Below are 22,445 nucleotides of genomic sequence, written 5' to 3'. Positions count from 1 at the left end.
ATATTTACCCATTTTATGCACTTCTTGACAAAGAGGACAAAAATTAGAGGATTGAATATGCTAGAAGCAAGCTTAAGGTGATGTGATGTGATGTACGTCCAGCTAGGTAGGCGGAAACCACAACCCTGCGGAAAACAAGCCGTCTGTTGGTTGACCTACAGCCCGCACACGACCAGAAAGAAACCTTCCAAGCTAAAGGTAGGCGACCGACCCCTCATTTCACTTAAAAATCAACTATTAGACGTTCTGCAGATGTTGTCGAGCGTCCCATGTGCTACCAGAACTTGGGGTAGGTTTTCACTGCTTTATGGAAACAAAAAATTAGTTGGCGCAAGCAAAACATGTTACAGGTAGCTTACCAAGAGGGACGACCTGAAAGATTGCAAGATAATAATAATACAACAACAACTGTTCTTTTGAAGAACATTCTAATAACCATCTATTAGCCTAATTATAAACGAACACACCCGCATGGATAACAGAAGTGACCGTTTAGATTCTCAAGTACACAGTTAACGTCCTCAACGAAGCTCAAAAGTTTTTCAGAAGCTGATAGTCACTCAGCTAGACAACTAATTCCGTGCACAAGACCCCACCACTAGATCCTATCTTGACCCGGCTGAATTCACTTTACCCACAAACGCCTTGTTTCTTTAGGATTCTGTTTAGTATTATCCTCATTTCTAAATCTCGTGCCCATTTTTCATTGCTTATGTTTCTTCCCTAAAGAATCCATCCAAGTCTGAGCCTGAAAAATATTTCATAAGACTCTAGTTTTGGTGTTGGTCGCGTATTAGCCGTATCTTTAGGCTGGCATATACAGTGTGTCCGTAAAATAATGGTGGGATAACAAACAGTCATAGTTTTGGAACAAAGCAGATAGAGACATAAAATAAACGTCAAAATAAAGAGAAACTCTCCAAGAATCTTACCTGTTCAGTAGATTTCGATACGCGCTTCTTTAGTTGCCCTGCAGACATCAAGACGATATTCAAGCTCTTGCCATACACGACCGAGAATTTTTGGACAAGTTTATGTTCAGTGATGAGGCTACGTTTCATGTTTCGGGACGAGTCCATCGGCATAATGTTAGAATATGGGGTAATGAACCTCCATATGTCATTATGGAACATCAACGTGATAGCCCGAAAGTTAATGTGTGGTGCGCAATTGGACGAGACAGAGTTATTGGCCCCTTCTTTTTTGCTGAACAAACTGTGACGGGGAAGAACTTCCTGGGTATGTTAGAAGGGTATGCAGTGCCTCAAATACCGGAGAATTTCATTCTCCAGTTGGATGGAGAACCTCCACATTTTGCCACATTCGTGCGGGATTACCTAAACCAAACATTTCCTCAGCGATGGGTCGGACGAGGAGGGTGGATAGCCTGGCCTCCACGCTTTCCAGATCTTACCCCTATGGATTTTTATTTGTGGGGTTATGTGAAGCAACAAGTGTTCTCTGTCCAAATAACAAATTTGGACCATTTGAAAGAACGGATCTCTGAAGCTGTTTCATCTATCACACCGGATGTTCTCGGTCGTGTATGGCAAGAGCTTGAATATCGTCTTGATGTCTGCAGGGCAACTAAAGGAGCGCGTATCGAAATCTACTGAACAGGTAAGATTCTTGGAGAGTTTCTCTTTATTTTGACGTTTATTTCATGTCTCTACCTGCTTTGTTCCAAAACTATGACTGTTTGTTACCCCACCATTATTTTACGTACACACTGTATAATGGCGATTTTCCTTTTCTTAAAACCATATAGAAATTATAAATGTTGGACACTTGAAAAATTTTGCATGTTTCAGAAACGATTGTAATTGTTGACTTACAAGCGTAAAATTTATGTAATTAAGTAATTCACTTAACGTAATAAAATATTTATTTGGAACAGACACTCACGCAAAATTTCAGTTGCAGAAACAAAAATTAAACCGATTCCCAAATAAGAAACATGCATAAATTTGATGACAGTCTTTAAAATTTCATTATATTATAGTACCAAATTTTACCTGTATACAGACATTATATACACAAGGAGCTGTAAGTAGAATGAGTGCTGCTAGTAAAATACATTTTAATTCAATGCTTGATTTCAAAATGACAGCGAAAGAACAGCTGTATCCATACAATCTCCTGCACAACTGAAGCGTTTGATTTAGGGTGTGGAGAGACCAGCTTGAGGCTACTCTGTGCTGAACATACCATTCGATCCTTCACACTCTGTCATTATCTTTCGCAAATGTAATATGTCCACCGGTCTTAAAGGAACATGCGTTAATCTAAGTAACAACTTTGTCGTCTTCAGGGCTGTAGCGACGTGTCGTCTGGTAGAAGTTTACCAGCGTTTCAGAGGTCCTTGCTGCCTCCATGATCAGGGCAGTAACAGTGTTTCGGTTCACTTAATTTATATTAGCTTACTCTTCAAATTTATGTATGATTGTCACAGCATAAGCTTATGAAGATCAAGCTAACCGTTTTTGTGATGATAAACCATGTTTTTTCCATTTATAGGTTTGGCCTGTCAACAAGTACGCGACAGGAAACATTTTCCGTGTCTGTGTTAGTCATCAAATACATTAAAACAAGCTGTTATGTGTTTAAGGATCGACCTTAACGTATTAGGTCTCTAGAAACATTTTAGTGTGTTCACCTTTGTTAAAAGGCGGTGTTGTGTTTTATAACGAAAAATTGGTTGTGCAGTTCTTGTAGATATGTGTTTCATTTGTTTCATTGTATGCATTTAAAATATCTGATGACGTCATGTGGTATGGCCGGCCACCTGCTCGTCAATCTAGTGTGAGGCAGCGGCCAGTACTGCCCTCTTTCCAGCAGATGGCACGCACTGACCAGAACCATCAAGCCCCTATACTCTGGCATATCTTACATTGGCGCATCGTTTATAATGACGGTGACTGAAGTTCGAGGCAATACAGTACTTATCGACAATTTGATGCTCGGGGGATCCTCTATTTCTCTTCTCTTCTTTCAAGATTTTATGAATACACAAATCAAAGTGGTAGACCGTCAGTTTCCGACAGGCTGGATAGCTTACAGAATAATACCATTTGTTTTGCATAACACTGAGTTGCAATATACGCACAGCACAATTTTTCAAATTGTTTTGTGTGGATCTGAAGCATTGTCCCTCGTTCTGAAGGAAGAATACGATGAATATGTTCAAGATAAAATTAATTTAAGCATGATAAACGAATCCAGACGCAGAAATTTTTGGGAAACATCTTAAATTAAGAAAATGTACAATGTGACCATCATTTTGTTGAACAACTTCTTGGATACGTGGACCAGTGTTTGTAATCACATGTCTTCGGAGGTATCCCTGCGCAAGCGGACAATCATGGCTCTCGGGCCCATGAGATTAGTTGTTTTCTTTGGCTTGTTCACCGTCCAGTCCAAATGAACGTAAGCTTTACCCTTAAACCTGGTTTTGAATACTACAGCATTTTCTATCTCTGCCAGTGTTGTGAATTTAAGTATTCTTTACGTATTTCGTTGTGAAAGTTTATGCAACACTGGCGTTTTGTACAGAAACGTCTACGGACCATGTTAAGTATTCGCTGGACTAATCGTCGAAATGTCCATAGTTAATCAACTGATTTTCTGGATTACGCTTCGTTGCATGCCTGGAGCGTTCTCTGGAACGTCCACTGGAGGACGGTTCCGTTTCCTTTACACGGCCTTCATGCGACAAACGAAGTATGGTCAGCCATTTTCCTGCTAATGGACGTATATAAGCGCTAGGTTATAGTGTACTACAAGTCAAGTGTGAAGTCTCACAAAAAAAGAAAGAAAGAAACGGTTTGTTTTTAATCAAGCTACAGATTGTTAACTTTCGTGCGTCACTCTGTATTACGGACTTAGGTTCTGAGGATGGGATTAAAGTGGCCTAAAATCGTGTCCTGTGGTACACCCCTGAATCTCGTTTAGTTTCGCCGTTTCTTCAACTTTCGCTTTCGTTTTGTGTACGTTTCTGAAAGTAATCTAGAATTTTATTATAGGTCCTATGAGTTTTTGAAAACCCGTTCTGTGTTGAATGCATCAACTTTAAAATTGGAGATACTGGAAACTTAAAGCTCTTTTGCGTGCCTGGTGACTGGTCAGGAAAGCATTTCGTGCTTTTATATTGTAATTGAGAACATCGTTCAGTACTGAACAATTTTCGTCAAGAATGGTTGCTGCAATGTGATACGAAACTCTGCTATTGAACGGATGTGTACTAATTAGATGTTCAAAATAGTGATGAATTTCGTAGTTAAATTATACATCACCACAGGGCGAAAGTGCATCGTTACCCATATGGCTGGTACTACCGGATAGCGGTTGATACTTTCCGTTTGCGACAGGACTAATAAGTATCCAATGAGACGTTATTCCTTGGGACGCATGATCCTTGGTAAAGGTGGTAGTTAGCTCATGTTTAAGGGGGCCTTCAGACTCAGATGTTCTTCTTCTGGCTTTATTCTTGTTGGAGTAGTAGTTGTTATTATAACCTTTGCTTGTAGCGTATGTTTTATAGGGAAGTCAGTTGGGTACATAACATATAGCAGACCTTACATCATGTTTAACTATTACTTACGAAAAATCTTAACATAAGAGATAGTTACGCAAGACAGAATTCCTCCAAAACTGTAATTTATAGATGCTGGCGGGAGGTAAATTTCTGTGGTGTACTGTGAACGGCCAGAGACACAAGATATTGTAAAGAATGTTGAACAGTTTGGAGCAAATTTATTTGTCTTTTTTCCAAAATGTTTGCGGTTAATAAAATTCATATCCTTTGGAACAGTGACTGACATTCTTGGACAGTATGTGTCTGGTAAGCCGCTTGGTAATTTAACGTGGTAATTTTCAGTAATCGGTGTTTTCATATAGCTAACACTTTGGTAGCAAAACCTGTAAAATTTATCACAGCCAACTCCAAAGCCTGCAATTGTAAGCAGTCCTAAGACAGGTCCACGTACAAGAAACTCTGTTATAACGTACTGAATCAGAATTGATTCACATTGAACTCAGAAGGAATATAGGCGAGAAAACGTAGCGAATTTGGCCGTGTCACTGTACAAAGAGGGTGGTTTATGATATAATGTGAAGAACCTCAACACTGCAATTGGTAAAAGGTCCTTGTGGTAGGTAAATATGTATTGGGATTTGTTCTTTGAATTTCTGAAAAGCTAAAATCTCCTGCGTTGTTCGCCATCACATATTCCCTGTTAAATATTAAACGGGAATTATGTGGGCAGTAATATATTTTAAAACCGCATGCCCATGGATGCTCGTCATGTTCTTGTACCTGAATTGAATAACTGAAGTCGAAATAAAGACTTTGATTAAAAATAATTATATTTCGGAAAGTGAGAAGAGCTGAATTTGGGAATTTATATACTACATAACAAGTGAATCCTAGCATCCAAAGATTAATAAACATTGGTATAAGTGTACAAATGCTTACTCTTATCAGAGTATATTTAATGCGGAATTGGTCTCTATATATCCCAGGAGAGAATTTTCTTTTCTATCACTGGCCCTTCAACGCCCTTTCATTATTCAGGTTTGGTAGTTAGAACAAACTGACTGTAGCAGAAACGTACATAAACAGATGATCTAATTGCTCATGCATTTCGACAATTAAACTGACTACTACTCTATTGGACATTGTCTATAATACGCAGTGTATTAGTGATATGTTCTACGTTTCGGTTGTTGAATCTGCTCCCGTCTTCAGGTGATTTGTTATCATTATACTGATATACGTGTAATGTTCCTAGTTTTATATCAGTAGCGACCGTTGGGGTTTGATGGATAGTGAATGATGAGCGACACACTGACCAGTAGTGTTAGCACTAATTTGAAACTAACACTTAATAATATCAGTATAATGACAACGAGTTACCTGAAGACGGGGGGTGCAGACAACATACGAAACGTCTCGCGTGTCAGACGTACCTCAGAAATAGCGGCGTGTCCAACATAATTGTGGCATGATAAATCAATCAATCGTTGTACTGTCTTCAACACAAAGCATGAACTCCGATTCTCCCAGCACCACGAAGCCATGAACGCACGTCTGTCCGTCACGAGGAATTACTTTTTCTGCTTACTACCTCCATCATCAAGGAGCTAATTTCTACGGCCTTGTCGATGAAAACCTGAAATCACACCACGTATTTAATTGGGTGGTTATGTATACATTCGCAACTACCAGGCTTAGATGGATTTCGATGAAATTCTTATACTTTATTCTAAGCCAGATTAATCCATTCAGTACTTTCACGCCCTACTCCTTTTCAGACTTGTTTTAATGTTACACTCCGGCCTAAATTTATTTCTTCCTTTGAGTTTTCACACAAAATATGCGTATACGTTTCTCATTTTTCTTGGTATCCTGCTGTTCTGCTAATTTGTCTTGGTTCCTGTCCCCGGAACGGATTTAAGTCAAGTGTACGAATAATATAGCTGCTCGTTATTTGAATTTGTCTTTCTGTTTCGTTAATAGGATGTGTGTAGGCTGTTTTCAGCTGGCTCAGTATGAAGTCTGTTAGCGGGCTTCTGTGAACACGTAATAAACCAACGTGATCCATAAAAAGACGGACATTTTCTTGCTAACGTGTATCAACTACTCAAGACAGCTTCTGTTCCGTATAATTAAAATAGTAATTTATCGTAGTTCATACCTTTGCTGCGTGGTGACAACCTTGATGATAGATTTGCAGAAGACTAACAACATATTGTCACAAATGTGGTCTTTGTTTTTTGTTTTTGTTTTTTTGTTTATTGCCAAAGTATAGAGTTTATGGCGAGGTGAGGAAATCGCCCGAGCATTTTCACGCACTTCTTGTTTCGACTATATTAACCTCACGGAATTTGAAGCAGCGGAAAATTGTGAACGCCGGTCTCTTCTTTTCGCAATCCCCGAAACACGCTTCAGCGGGTCTTCTCATTGGTCTAAAGCACGTTGTTTCAAAAGGAATCGTGTAGACATTCAGCTTTGACCGAGTGCCACGACTACCAAGACATCTTATTCAGCACGTCGTGCCCATAACCATATGAATGCTTGTCTCAACATTCTTCGTCTCTTATGTTCTCACATACTTTCTTTTGAATGGAAGAAAAGTGGTTAATCCCCTTATAGAAGCTTTAGATATGATTTAAGATCTTGTTAGTGATTTTATTTTAAACTTGATGTTAAACCCACCGGTTCCTTGCGGGAAGCCGCTCCGTTTGTATGGGCGATTAGACTGTTCGGGATATGCAGTTCCCGCGTCGGAAATGAGAAAGGCTCCCTTTTGATCCAGTCGCTTTCTTTAGATTATTCTGCCTGATGTCTATTTAATATCTACTTGGTACTGATTTGTGGCCAGAACAGGGGAACAAATCAGTGAAGTTATTTGTGTCATCAAATTTCTGTGTCCTTTCGCTTCACACGTATTATGTTGTCAATTGTACATCAGTTGTAAAAAATTCTTCTATCTCTCCAACTTTCGTCCTGTCGTCCTGCTGTTGCTAGAAGAATAAACGATGTTTTTTTATGTTGCATACAGCAATCTGTGTCCATAGCTCTTTTGAAGATTTCTGACCCTTTAATGCATATGGCGATCACGACTGTAGATTATAGAAAGCATACTCTGAGTGATGTCAGATATATTTGTTTTAAAGATATTAATATCTTGATAGTTATGAATAATTTACTGTTTTCTGCAGTTAACAAATCTTCAGGTGCCATTTAAGATGTTAAAGTACATATACGAGGAAGTGTCGGGGAATATTATTTTTGGTAATACAGTACTTTACTACAATCTGTTCTTTGTATCAATGCTAGATTTGTATATACGAAAAACATTGTTTCTTCGTATGTTACGAGTTTCTAATAGACTGCACTAAATTCCAGCAGACTTGAACAAGTTGAATCATGACTAAAGCATTTGACCCTTAAGTATAATAATGATCTACTCACTGAACAAATCTTCGGGCTGGCTTCTTCCCCTCCTCCACTTACATTTGTGACTTTTTGAACTGAATAGAGATGATGGCGGATGGATGTATTGAACATGGGCCACACCCTGCATTTGGTCCATGTAGTCCGTCGTTCTGTTGGAGTTGATGCCAAGGATCAGTGACATCGATTCTTTCATTGAGGGAACAGGGGAGCACTCCGTGGGTGGAGAACATGACTCGACCCTCACAGTTTCTGCCCTGCCCCTTGTTTTCGTTCAGCTTGCATTCGCCCTGTCTTGGTCTTGTCTTTCCATATACATGTGTCACGATCAGTTCTTGTTGGTAACTTTTACTTGCATTATTTTGATGTTTCCACGAGAGGTTGTGGGCAACGGAGTAACACATTTGCAGCACGACAGGGAGATTCTTCAAAGGCTTTGTGAACTAAACGAACTGTTGCATGTGCATGCTATATGCGTGTGTTTACGTAAGGCATGAATGTACATGTATGTGTGTGCAAGCGAGGTAGCGTAAGTACGTATAGATAACTGTACAGTTCAGTTTCTCAGACATGGCCGCTGTAAACACGATGCGCAGTAAATTTTTGAGTTCAGTGAAATATGTATGGAATTAATGGGGCGGTTGGTTAGTTCAGTTGCAAAGTAACGACGCAATTATCCCACTGCACTTAGAATTTCAACTCCTACTACTCTTCCCGTAATTTCGCCACCACGCGCTGTTCAGCGGCCACGTATGAAAAATCGGACTGTATGTGTGCATCAAAGTTTAGTTTCAGCGCCAAGTTATTCGTTATTCTACTCAAACAAAACGTTTCATGTAAAACGTTCTTTTAAGTACATAATACTGAATGTAACTGGAAGACTCTTGTGTGCATGGTAATAAAACTTCGTGTTCCATAAAAAATGGCGGAGCTTAGCAACCATCGCGAAAACGGCATAATATGGACTACCTTCAAAGCCTCGTGTATCACACTGTTTCTGTATCATAGTATTTCTGAAGGAATCGGGCCCAGGGAGCTTGTTTACGGTGTTAGGATTCATCTGTTTCAGGTTGTGGTCCCCCTTGGGGATCTTGTGAACACGGCGATGAACTTTCGGCATCTGTAAGAGATGAAAAATTTCTTGACGAGCAAAGCGGCTACTGGGTTCTCAAAATGGAATCAATTCTGTGAAGTAAGAATTATTTGCGCAGTGTAAATATTCAAATTGACTCTTGCTTGAGCTTCGTGTTAAAGTTTGTCACTTTGCAGAAATTGGAATGTTTATACAAACAAAAATGCTACTCAAAATAAACTCATCCTTGAATATGGCTATTTTAATGGTTGTTACGCCGAGGGCGATATTGCTGACGACACCAACAGCAAGCGCCTCTGAAACGTCGGCAAACTTCTACCAGACTACACTACCAAACAACACGTCGCCGTGAGAACCTCAGATCTCTCTAAGGTCATTCTTATTTATGATGTAGTCTGTAGATTTTATGAACTTCGTTGTCTCTTGTTATTCAAATGGAAGCGGTTAGGTAAGATGCGATGTGATTAGTTATTCAAAGAACGTGCCGTCCGCAAAATTTTAACTATAACTAGTCTACTTGCTCGGTTTATGTCGTCTGTTATTTTGTTGGAAACCGTATTTCCTGGAATTTACTTGATAAAAGGAAACTACTGTAACAGATGGATTGGAAGTATGGTTTATACAAAAACCGACTTTTGACAAAACCGGTTTTCGAATCCCAGTATTTCCAAAAAAAAACATGTTTTCGAATTTTTACAAAAAACAAAACAAAAACAAAATATAATTAAAACAATAAAAAATATTTATACTTATTTTAAAAATTTTCAGTTTACTTAATATTTATGGAACTACAAAAATAGAACAAAATAAAATATACTACATACAAAACCAAATAAAAAAATTAAAATAACTAAAATCCGTACAAAATATAAATTTTTTATTTAATTTAGTATTTTTCTTCAGGAAATATGATTTCAAAAAACATAAAATATCCACTGAACGATTACTTAATCTTGTTCTTATTCTAGATACAAAATTGCCTGAAATAGAAAATACTCTCTCACTGGCTACTAAACTTGGTTTTATCGTTTTCAGGGCATCAAATAATAAATCTAAATTCTTTGTTCTTTTATTGGTTGCCTGAAATACTGAAAATTCGGCCTTCAATGTCTTCGGAATTTATATTATTTCTTCAGGTTCCTCAAGAAACCTATGAATTGATTTTTCCATGGTTTCTTTTAGAGCATTGCCCTGATTAATAGTTTCTCCGTCTCCGATATATTCATCATCGGAATATGTTTCCATACAAGAATTTGGATATATTCTAGACAATATTTTTCCGGATAACTTAATAATATCGAGTTTTGAAGCTATAGGAATTACACTAGATTTCTTTGTTGAAATGTTTTGTGGATTTTGCAAATATAGCAAAAGGGTTACCAATCAAACTTGTCTTCTTTCTTGAATTGGTACTTCTAAAGCATTTAATAATTTGGAACTAATTTCAGCCTGACTCATGAAGATTAGTTTTACTACAATATGCTTGTGCCCGAGGCAATTTCAAGGCAAAATGTTAACGTTTTTAATTGATTAATTATTTTGACATATTAATTCTAGTATCTAAAACCGGTTTTTTAAATTTTAAAAACCGATTTTCGAATTTTACAAATTTATCCAAAAAACCGGTTTTTAAAAACCGACAAACCCTAATTGGAAGTAAACCCAACGTTGATAGAATATCTGCAGAATACATTAATGTTCTAATGGAAAAGGACGGAGGTAAACGAGAACTTCGTATTCGTTCAGCTCAATAACTGAATAGTTATGTGTGTTAGACTTATTCGTGATTTTGATCGTAGATACGCGGGATATGTCAAGTGCAATTCAGGACGTCCCAAAAAGATGTAAACACAACAGCAATTTTGGTGGTCGCTTGGCAGTCAGCTGCTTCCCGCTGTCAACTGTGCCACGAAGCTAACGGTTGTCATTTTTAACACCTACACTAGATTCCTAAAATCACGGAATGTCAGTGTTGACGTATGTAATTAATGCCTTTGTTTCATTAGTGGAATATGTGTACATCTTTTTCGGACTGTGTCTTTATTTAGAATTAAGGCTTGGTGCTAAACAGAAACCTACTTCAGATGAAGTAAAATGTAAAAATCCCTTGGATTCAGTAACAAGTAGTTTGTGTGTATTTTTATTTTCATCAGTAGTGATATAATTTTTTGGCTTATTCACGTGTTCTCTTGCTGGAACCGAGGGGTAGTGTAATCAGCCGTTGCAGAAGCAAGTCCACTTTTAGTCTGTCAGTTTTGTTTCGCTCTGAGTGTCATTTTTCTCCCATCAAACCATGTCCACTCGACAGTTTTCAGAACCGGTTTATAATATGCCAGAGGGTCTCACTGACGTGACTTACACGTTACAAATGCGAAAGGCCAAGGTTATATAGTTTATAAACATGGCGAGAAACAAGCTTGTATTCGAGAGGTACCTGGTTCAAGTATTGGTCGAATTACCTCCTATCATGACTCGGATTTTTCGTGGTTTTCTTCGGTCTATTCTGTCGGATACGGGTAAGGGGGTGGGCGTGAGGATTTTAGAAGATTAGAATAGTGTGGTGGATCTAAGACACTAAGAATGTCTGCTGTCTAAGGCAAGAACATAAGTAGGTTCTTTGAGAACAGTACTGTACTGAGAATAATATTTGGAACTGGGAGAGACGTTGCAGCGAAAAGGTGGGGGAAATTGTATGGGAGAAGGTGTGTAATTTTTACTAGTCGACAGATATTAAATCAGATGAAGGAATATCGGATAAACACACGTGGCTCGTGAATGACAGATGACAATCGCGTAAAAAGGAACACACCATGTTGTTTGTAACCTTGTGGGATTTTTAAACTTAAAGATGAATGAAAATGTCCACTAAGCGTTGATTTATTAGTCATTTATTTAATTTACTGAACTGTGTAATTGTAAACAGTACGGCTGAGATTTGATTATTTCCTGAAAGAGTTTAAGGCAACTGCTTCGTTTAGCGAGAACGTAATAAAGGTAATTATGCTATGGTTCGTGGGATGAAGGGGAAAGTATTGTCTAGGGATTTTGTTGTTGTTTTACAGAAATTTAAAAAGGAATTGATCTTGTTGCGTGAGCTGTGCTATGCTATGCGAATTATTCAAATCCAACAACGACGAATGTGATGGATGCGAAATTCACCATTGTCACGATGAAGTGTCTGTCCATGCGATTTTCGTAACTAAAATTGTTGTGTCGAACAGTACGTATCGGAAAGGAAGTAGTTTACTCGCATTTGAACAGTTCGATGAATCCATTTTGAGAGAAGGCGTCTTGTGACACGAATAACCCTTCTCATTACCGCAATGAATTCAAGTGGGTTAGTTACCGTAAGAAACATAAGAAAATTGCATCATACACCATACACGAATTTCTTGCGGTATGTGAAGATCAGCGAAAGAAGAAAATAAAATGACTGCTGCCTTGCATTCATCGCGCGTGCTTTGGCGACGTACGCAACTCCATATATCACCCCCCACCACCACCGGTTTGTCTGTCATCTTGATAGTCAAAGAGATGCCGCCACCGCCTCGTTTCATGTAGCCAAGGCTTCGTCTCTTTGCTTGATCGCGCCTTAAAAATTGTTCTGAACCGCCTGCTTCTTCATTGTACAATATTTCTGCAGGTGCATTGGTGACTTTTGATGTATAAAATTCTGAAGAAAAAAAAAATTGTATGCGTTGTGGCATTTGGAACTGGGTTTTATTAGGCTTATTATGTATCGGCCAGGTTTGCTCACTTATCATATCAGTTCCTCGGGATGGGGACAAGCACTAAGCATATAATGTATGTTTCTTGAAAATCTTGTAGTTACTCACCTTTCCAACAATTTACCTCCCAGCGTTAGTTATTGTGTCTACAGAAGTAGGAGACGTTTTTTGAAGTGCTGTTAGACGCGGTTAAGTTGTTATAAGTTTATTGTTTGATTGGATGGTTGTTGTGTTACATAGCCTGTTGAAGGCAGTTACAACGGTCAAAGGCCAGTGGTCATCCAAGTAACAGCGCTGATGCCTGTGTTGAATGTCGATACCACCACAGACAGTTCGCACTGTTGACTTTTTGCGCTTTAAAAATTGATTTGAAGTGAACTTAGGATTTACCCTTCGTGCATTTTAATGACGTATAAGGAGTTATTGTAATTGGCTTGGAACATTCACTTTTGAGGCACTGTTTATAAACAGTGCTGAAGTGCGTAGTAGGTTCTTTGTCTTAGTTTGTCTGTCTATTCTCAGAAGACTGATTGGCCAAAAGTTATCTTGACTGTGTTTTATGCAACTCGTCTTTCGTAATATTTATCTTCCAGATATTGCATTATCCCAAATTGATAACTATACAGTTGAAGCGTATTTTCGCCCATTTCATTATACATACAAACATACACATTTCTAACGAACTGTGAGCTTAAGTAAGGTGAATGATTTTGTTACGCATGGTATAGGAGTCACCCGTTTCTGACACTGATTATAACGGTACAAGACATATTTAAGATAGAAAGCAACATAAGTCACTTTTGTGATTTATATATTTCACGCCTGTCCATGTTCATTGTGAAATCTTCTTGGTACAGCAACGTGTCAAAACGTTAAAAAATACTGACGTTTGGGCAGGAGACAGCCTGAGGATGTCTGTATTCTGGGTTGTAGTGCCGTGCAGTCTGGTAGACGTTTACAAATGTTTCAGAGGTACTTGCGGCCTCCATCATCAGGACGTGGTATACCTATGAAAAGCTGGTAAACGTATACCAGACTGCACGGCGTTAATATCCAGAAGACAGCCATATTCATGTTCGTCGCTTTGAGAACCTGTAATCTCACCATTGTGGACTTAGTTTCACGAAAACTGGCTACACCGAGTTGGTAGGACTGACCATATGCAAGTTTCAGGCTGTGTTGTGCAGCTATGGGCGTTGACTCAATTGGCGGCTGTGGTGGACAGTACTGGATTTAAAGCTGCTGGAACAGTACGTTTGACCTCTCTGCCCTGTGAAAAAAGTTGTAGGTTAACTGTTTTGTGTCAGACAATATAATCATAACATTTAATATATAGAGTTACAAATAAAATTAAACCCATATTATCTTTAATCATTTAATTTTGTAATTAAAACTTTTGTTGTAGTAGGCGTTAATAATTTTAGGGGGACCATTTACACAAAATCGATGCACTTTTAATCATTGACTTGTAACTTCAGGAATTTTTCTACAAATGCTGTCTTGCTACCTTTAAATGTTCCAAATGTTTAACGATTATTATTATAACTTTGTCAGCATTTGATAAAGCATAATTAAATCGATGAGGTTGCAGGTTCTCACAGCAACTAATAAAAAGATGACTGTCTTCTGTGATGTTACGTCGTGTAGTCTGGTAGAAGTTTACCGACGTTCCAGAGGTGTTTCTACCTCCACCGTCATATCCATGAGTCATAGCAACATTCGAGAAGACTGTTATCTTCATAATTAAATACTTAAACATTCGTTTATTATGACAGCAGTTTATGATTCTGGTGTGTCTGTTACGAGTATTTCTGAGTTTCCTATGCTTTACTTTGTATTTTACAAGGTTTGCTTTCTACTAAATTTCACTTGCTTTACACGCATGTCAGATCTTCGCAGTAGGAGCCCGAAGGACGTGCCTATAAAGATTTGCAAGATGCTGTTTCAAATATACCACGTCCAATTAATTCTTCATAACAGTTGCCTCAGGCAACGCTTAGTGTTCGTACTTTGTTGTTCACGTGAGTGGTAAGTCCTGAAACGACAGGTTCGATTCGCAACGCTTTATAACAAGCAATTAAACGCAATTCGCAAGCGTGCGTGTAACTTGCCTTTATGGCTGTTTATCTTAGAAGACTTGACTTACCCTTTAGAGCAATTAGTACAGAAGATAGAATGTTGCCGGGAAGAAAAAGCTCATAGTTCGAAATGAATTTGAAATCTGGAACCGATATCTGTTTTAAAGGAGCCGTCCGCTCCACTCCAACATTTTGGCGGTTCCAAGTGTTATATAGTATCCCCTCCACGCAATTATTCTATCCTCGTCTTTTAGCGCCCAGTTTTTTAACCTTTCTTCTTATACTTGTTTGTCTATCTTTCTATCTGTAGGTATGTCTGGTTTTGCTGATGGTTATTTGCCGAAACCCGCCCCCTTCGTGTTCCCGCGGCCATCGGCACCTGCTTATTGGCCAGCTCCATCGCGCAGACACTTTGCGTCACTTCGTCTTGCTATTTGACCCCGACCTCTTACCTGTTGCGCTTAACTTCAGGGCCTGGTACATAGGAATGCAGCCCGCAATGCACTTCTCGTATCTGAATCAAAGCGAACTGAGAGTGATTGGTCCATGACGTGCAATCTTATGTGTTTAAAACAGAAGTGGAAAGCTGTACTGAATTTTCGAGTGCATGTGTTTTCCAAACGTATTATTGTTCTTCTGAATATTTTATTGGCACTGATTTTAATTTATTGCAGGTTCGAACCAGTTGTTGCAGAGTTAATCACGCTGAATTGAGTCAGAAATTATTTTACTTCCATTTCGTTAAATATTTTTCATATCCGAAACTTTTTTCCACGATCGTATCTTTTCAGAGAAAGTTCATATTGTTTGATTTGAGCGTCATGTTAATAGTGGATTACATTGCACCGATATCTGTGAACCCATAATTAAATTCAAGCTAACAGTTTATAATTTATATTCCCAATATAAAATTTAATGGGAATCCGTCACGTAACTTCGGAGATTAAACATAATTCAGTCAATGTAGCCGGTCTCAGATCCAAGATTCTAACCCGGGATTTTTCGAGTAGGAACGAAGCAGAATGCTAACCACTCGACCGAGATATCTGGTGGACGTTGAGTCAGATGAACTGCGAAAGGATTATTAATGATGTGAGAGGATACGGCTTTGCCCATATTAAGCCTTATCACTGCATTCGCCTCGAGATACTGGGTAAGACCCGGAAAACGTCAGGCGTATTGGATTATCTTTTTTGGGTTTGGACTTGGATGCCTTCCGAATGCTACTGAAGACACTATTATTACTGTTCCACTCCACGTCTGTAGGTGTTATATGAGTTTCAGGCCTGTCCAGTTGGAGGGTGACGTAAACCTCTCACGTCTGTCAAATGCCGAGTTTAATGCATGGAGCTTCACCGCCATTTCCCATACACAACATAGTGTTGAAGCTGGGGATACTGGGAACGACCCGTTCTTCAAGTGCCTGAGCACTGCGGGTCCCAACTTTTCGTTGGCTTGATCTATGGACATTCGGTAGGACTCCTTGGACGAGGGATCGGCCCGTCGCAAGGCCTCTACCTGTACACAGGACAGCACAACACAGAAAAACGCGGACAAACATCCATGGCTTGAGTGGGATTCGAACCCACGGTTCCAGCGACCAAGCGGCACAAGGCCCACGCCTCAGACCGCGCGGCCACTGCGGACCCCAGTGTTGAAGCACAGAGACAATTTTACTTTTTACCATAATATGTATAAGTGTTATGAATTTGACACGCAGAAAAATATATAATGTGTAGAATTCTTAACGTAAACATATAATTACGATGTAGGCAGAATTTTAAATCTCTCTTGCAAACACACTGATGCAGGAGGCAGAATGTCAATTAGATATTCAAATAACTCGACCAATGTTCGGTAGGTGATTAGGGTGGGGTGGTTACCAGGCACGCAGTTGGACTGCCGCACTGGTAGGCCTAATGGGAGATTTTGAAGGCCACCTCGGGTTCACCCTGCGGGATGCTGGAGCAACTTATCTTATTTTGCTCTTTATCTCTGACCGTTCTTCCCCCCCCCCCCCCCCCCCCCCCCCCAAAGTTCATTTGGTTAGTTCCTGCGCAACGCCGCAGATCCGAAAGTTGGTTGTAACACCTTCAGCGGAATAAAAACGTCTGATAAGTTTTCCAATATTTTTTTTACCTTTCGGACAGGTTTTGTTTCTAACACCAAAATGCATGCATTATATTTTAAACAGTATTTTTAATATTCATTGCTGAAACATAGACAGTTACAAAGATAAACAATAGCGAAACTCAAGTGATGTGTCTTTGGAGAAGCATTTCGTTAAGAAGCAAGAATTTAAAATGAAATCTATAAAGAAGTAATTGCAATGAAATTTTGTTAACTCAATTAAAAGATTAAAGACTACATTATTTTGTTCGTTTGAAGACAACTATAGAACAAGGATACCACGAAGGGTATTAGAATTGGAAGTTAAAGGAAAGAGACCAGTGGAATGATACAGAAGAAGATGGTATTGCCAGGTACTAGAAGACGTCAAGAAGAGAGGAGAGAAAGTTGAAACTCCAAGTTCTCACTGCTGCGATTACGAAGATGGCTGTCTTCTGGTTTGTTGCGCCGTGTAGTCTGGTAGAAGTTTATCGACGTTTCAGAGGCGATCGCCCTTATGATGGAGGTAACAAGGATATGTGAAACTTTGCTAAACTTCCACCAGGCTGTACAGTGCTACATACCAGTCATCTTTACCGTCGTGAGAACCTCAAATCCTACTTGTTTGAAAGATCCACACTCACAGAGAAAGAGAACTTTTTAAATATGTTCTGAGAGGACCGCATGTAGCCTGTGCAGTTGGTGCCGGAGCAGAGGACACGCATGCAACAGGAAGACTTTTTCCTCCGGCTTCTTTACTCAGTTGTAGTCTTCAGAATGTAAATTACGTAGTTTAACTGAATTCTTTCTGTTCCTTGCACTAACATGCTCCACACGATTAGTTGTAGATCGCAATGTCCTTCTTAACCTCTGACAGAGACAACGCGAGGCGTTCTTCGTGTTTCAAGAACGAAGAGTTGCCATGCGTCGTTTGTAAGGAAATTAGTATTAGCTCTATCGATTGTGAGAGAGGAAAAATTCGTAGATTAATTTGATCTGAAAGTATGAAGGAAACGTCATTTGGGAGACGTGTGTGTGTGGATGCGGTTTTATACTGAAACGAATATTAAACAAATAGGATAACTTACGTGGTTGTAGACGGGGCACAATTGGCAGAGGATAGTCCTGTGTCGGGGTCTTGCGAACATGATCTTGCAGCTTTGCGCTCCGCAAAGCCAGCGTTGTTCTTTAAAGAGTTGGGTGCTTGTTAGGTTTTGAAATAGGACTTTGTTCCGTGGTGTTATAGATACATTTGTGCCTGTTGCTTTATCTGAGTGAAAACGAAATGCAGAAACTGAAGATGTCTGAGAGGGAAGTCGGTGAGAGAAACGAGCAGAGGGACGGAGCGAAATACGACGAGGAAGACCACGAGAAATGTCACGTTAGCTAGGAATCCGGCCGAGATTCGACCGAGTGCTTTCTGAATGGATGTAGCTCGCTCTTGTGCTTTGGAATGAAGGAAGTGGGAAGAAGAAAATGAAGGACGGAGAAAGAAAGACGAATTAGATGAGGTAAACACACGTTTATTCCATTTATGTTTTAACATGTGTGTAGCCTGTATATGAGACCTCGCTTTCTGTGATGTTACCTGACACACTGAACGTTAACGGAATGTCACTTAAAGCATGTGGCTTTTTTCGGTATCTAATTAGGGTTGGGACTTGGGAAACATTCCATCTGCCCTATATATATTTTAAATAAACTTAATTTCTTGTATGGGTTACGTAGGAATAATGAAAGTCGCTTGTAGATCAATTCATTAGAAAGGCAAGCCGGAAGGTACAGGGAAGAATACAAGACTTTTATTTAGTTGTCTCCGATGAAGTGAAAATGCAGATATTTTGGTAAAAGTATTTACCGGGGTGTAGGAAGAGGAGGAAAATCAAACTATGTGATTTAAAACGATAACTAAACCACTTCATGAAACACACACCTTATTGAGTAACTGATAGTCGCTGGTTTGGTAAAGAAAATTGTTACCTTCTGCTTCACCCAAAGGCTCATTACCTTATTCACAAGAGACATATAATGTCATATGCCCCATCTCCTATCTATCTTCATCCCTCTGATAATATTACGTCTGATGTGCATGTCGTGAAGCTCCTTATTAAGTAATTTTCTCCGTTGAGTACTGCTTCTCTCTTGCGTCCAAATATTCTCCTCAGAATTTTCTTCCCAAACACCCTCAATTTGTGCTTTTTCGTTAGTTCGATAAGCCAACTTTCACTTCGTTAAAAGCAATGGAATAAAAAGTTTTGTCGATAAAATTATATCACAATGCTTTCTGAGCTTCGAGGATTTTTATTTTGTATTTTCCGTATCAAGAACGTGATTATAAATAAAAGCACATTTTACTCCTCTACATTTAGCTTTTTTCAGTTTAACCATCTGGACCCAAGCTTATTTAAATAATGTATAAACATTCAGTACTTACCTCAAAGAAAATACAATACTTCTCCTTTACAAAGATAAATTGGTTAATACTGTATAGGGAAATAATGTACATTTATAGCTAGCCTGAGAATCATTCTAAACCCTTAAATAATGTACACTATGGACAAAATGCAGTTACATATTGTTACGACGTACGTGGGCTTGAAAATAATTCGAAAATAATGTTTGATGTTTTTTAAAATGGGAATAGTAGCATCATTGAATGTGTTGTGCCAGCGTTTTCAGTACTAACAGTGCCGGCTGCTATAAATTTTCCACCGTAATGCGTAGACATTTGACATTTGTAGGTACCGAATCAAAGCATTTTCCACCTTTTTGCCATAACTGTCCGTAAAAGTTTAAATTTTAGTAGTTATTTTATTACACAGTGATTAATTCTCTTAAACAGTAGTAACTCTGTTGCATAAATCCATTTAATTTCCTCTGTTAATGAAACTCAGAGGTTCATTATCGCTACAATGAAAGCCAATCCCCACAAACACTACACACTCACAAAAAGATCTTTGCTTCTCTCAGTAGGCCTATGTTACAGAGAAGACATTAATCGCGGCAAACGTAGAGTCATTGTCTGTGATCCAAACGCTGGATGAAGGTTTATTTCCGTGTATACCAGAACGGAAATTATATGTAGTTTATGATCTGAATTTTGTATCTGACTCTAACTGAGAGAAATAATTACAGACATCTTGCGAATTTGACTCAACCAGGAATAATTGACAAGTGTAATTCAGCTTAAATTGATTTGAAACATGATAGGCTACCACTGATATAAGGTTAAATCAGTTACGCTCTTAAACTTAACTAACTATATGGAACAGAGTGCTTGATGTGAAGCTGACAGTCGCTTGGTTAGTCAATAAATTCCGCGCCTTTTCTGGAACGTCGTGTTAATTATAACCGAGAGCATTCACATGAAACCAGGTGAGATTTGGGGTCCTCACGGCGACGAGTATGAAGAAGGGTGTTAAGGATGTAGAAATTTAGAGAAGCGTACTGCCACCATCGTCCGGGTGATTCATCAACCTCATGTCGATGGTTTCAGCCTAATCTTGGGAAGTGTAAATATGACATTTAAATGGTATTTTGCATATTCGTGAGCACAGTTTACATGCTGACGTACAAAAGTCTAACAATTTTAGTATATTTTACACTCTCCACAAAGTATAATACAAGTATGAAGCTCTTCTTTATATAACTATTTCCCTATATATATAACACACAGAATCAAAATTTTCACGGTAGATATTTTAATTGGAGTGCCAGATTTAATGTTTCTTCTATAGTTTAATTTCTAAAGGGATTAAACTTGTTTGGAATCGAAGCTTATTATTAGACAAGATGTAAATACAGGGTGACGCAAAATCTACCTACCAAGTTTAATGTTTTATTTCAACTAAACGATGAGACATTAAAATCTCATTCAAATATCATTCATATCAGCATTTCAAGCTGTTTACATTACGATGTGTATAAAGCGATTGCCCTGGAACTTTTAGAATATTGGTTTCAGCCATTGCTTTGAGAATAATCGTCCCAAACTGATCCAGTCTTACGAAATTCCTTATCCGGTTTAACAATGACGCCAAATTTTGCGTGGAACGCTCTTCTGACATTTTCTGGGCTTTCTTATGTTCAAATGTAGTTTTCGATCATGAATATCCGCTGCTTGCTACTGTACAAAATCGAATGGTAACAAATTATAAACAGATCTCTTTAGTACTACAGTGTCAGCGAAGTTTCTTTAAATTATAATCACTCGTCGCGGAGAAGATTGTATGTAAATTTGGTAGTGCGTTTTGAATAATTTTAATTACCTGGGTTCGCAGATTAATACTATAAATTCAGTAACTAATGAAATTAAAGCACGTATTTTGAATGGTAATAGATGTTATTATGCCTATCAGAATTTAATGAAGGAGGGAACTTCAACTGAGAATCTATAAAGTTCTGATAAGACCAGTAGCCTGGACATTAACTAGCTTTGATGAGCAACGACTTAGAATATTTGAACGCAAAATATTACGGAAAATCTATGGTCCAATACAGAATAGTGATGGCTCCTGGAGAATTAGGATGAATCATGAACTAGATTGTATCATACAGGGAGCAGATATTGGAGGCTGATCAAAAGCAAAAGGTTAGCCTGGCTTGGCCATGTTGCAAGAATTGAAGGAAACAGTGTAACTAGAAGAGTGATGGAATGGAGACTGATGGGAAGAAGGATGAGAGGGAGACCACGGAAACGAAGGATAGATGACGTTGAGGAGGATGTGAGGACGATGGGAGTAAGGGGATGGAGAAGAATTGTGAATGATAGGACAGAATGGAAAAAAATCATCGAACAAGCTAAGATCCACACAGGGTTATAACGCTATAAGAAGAAGAAGAAGAAGAAGAAGTTTTGAATAATCCTGTATGTTCTGTAACCTGGTCTTCATGACGTCAGTATTAGAATATTTTGTTAATGTGAAGCGAAGGGAAGCGGTTTGAGATGAAGAGGTTAGGGTTAGAAGGTCGAAAGATGAATTCCGAGTGTCTAAAATGACGTATCCAACGGATATGTTTTGATATTCGGGCTCTTAGAAAAAAGACAAGAAGATAAATATTGTGAAGCAGACAGTAATGCGCTGTGCCCTATAGAGCGCAGGTTGTCTGTCAGCCGGAACTGCATCGCAAGGCGGGCGAATCGACCAGCAACGGGGTCCACGGCTTCCCCAGACTCGGCCGTTGCACTCAGAACGGCCGGTCTTTGGGCCAGCCACTGCTGCCTTTCAACACTATAATCGAGGATGATTATTTTAACTGTGCGCCTGCGTGGAGGACAAAAGAAGTAGAGAGAAAGATGGAGTATGAGAGGAGGGAGGGAGGGGGAATTGAAAAATGATGGGATCGCGTGCGTAAGCCACATGCATGGAGGCGGAGCGAAGTATTCCTTTCATTATTTTGTTTGTGGCACCGAGTGTTAACAAGACACTACGAGGAGCAATCGAATGACTGGCCCTTTTTTTTCATCTGTTCCCTCGGGA

At 39.0% G+C, this 22,445-nt stretch overlaps 1 protein-coding gene across 4 annotated transcripts in view; it reads left to right on the top strand.

Annotated features, from left to right (window-relative positions):
- Window positions 1-22,445, top strand: part of LOC110841493 (lysine-specific histone demethylase 1A) — a 502,755-nt gene that overhangs the window by 145,579 nt on the left and 334,731 nt on the right. The gene's annotated exons all lie outside the window — the stretch shown is intronic.

Source organism: Zootermopsis nevadensis, unplaced genomic scaffold (assembly GCF_977971745.1).
Source record: "Zootermopsis nevadensis isolate Lab colony 2312 unplaced genomic scaffold, Znev_1.0 Znev_ptg000010l, whole genome shotgun sequence".
Taxonomy (NCBI): Eukaryota; Metazoa; Arthropoda; class Insecta; order Blattodea; family Termopsidae; genus Zootermopsis; species Zootermopsis nevadensis.
Note: the sequence above shows the minus strand (reverse complement) of the source record. Positions and strands in the feature narration are given on the sequence as shown.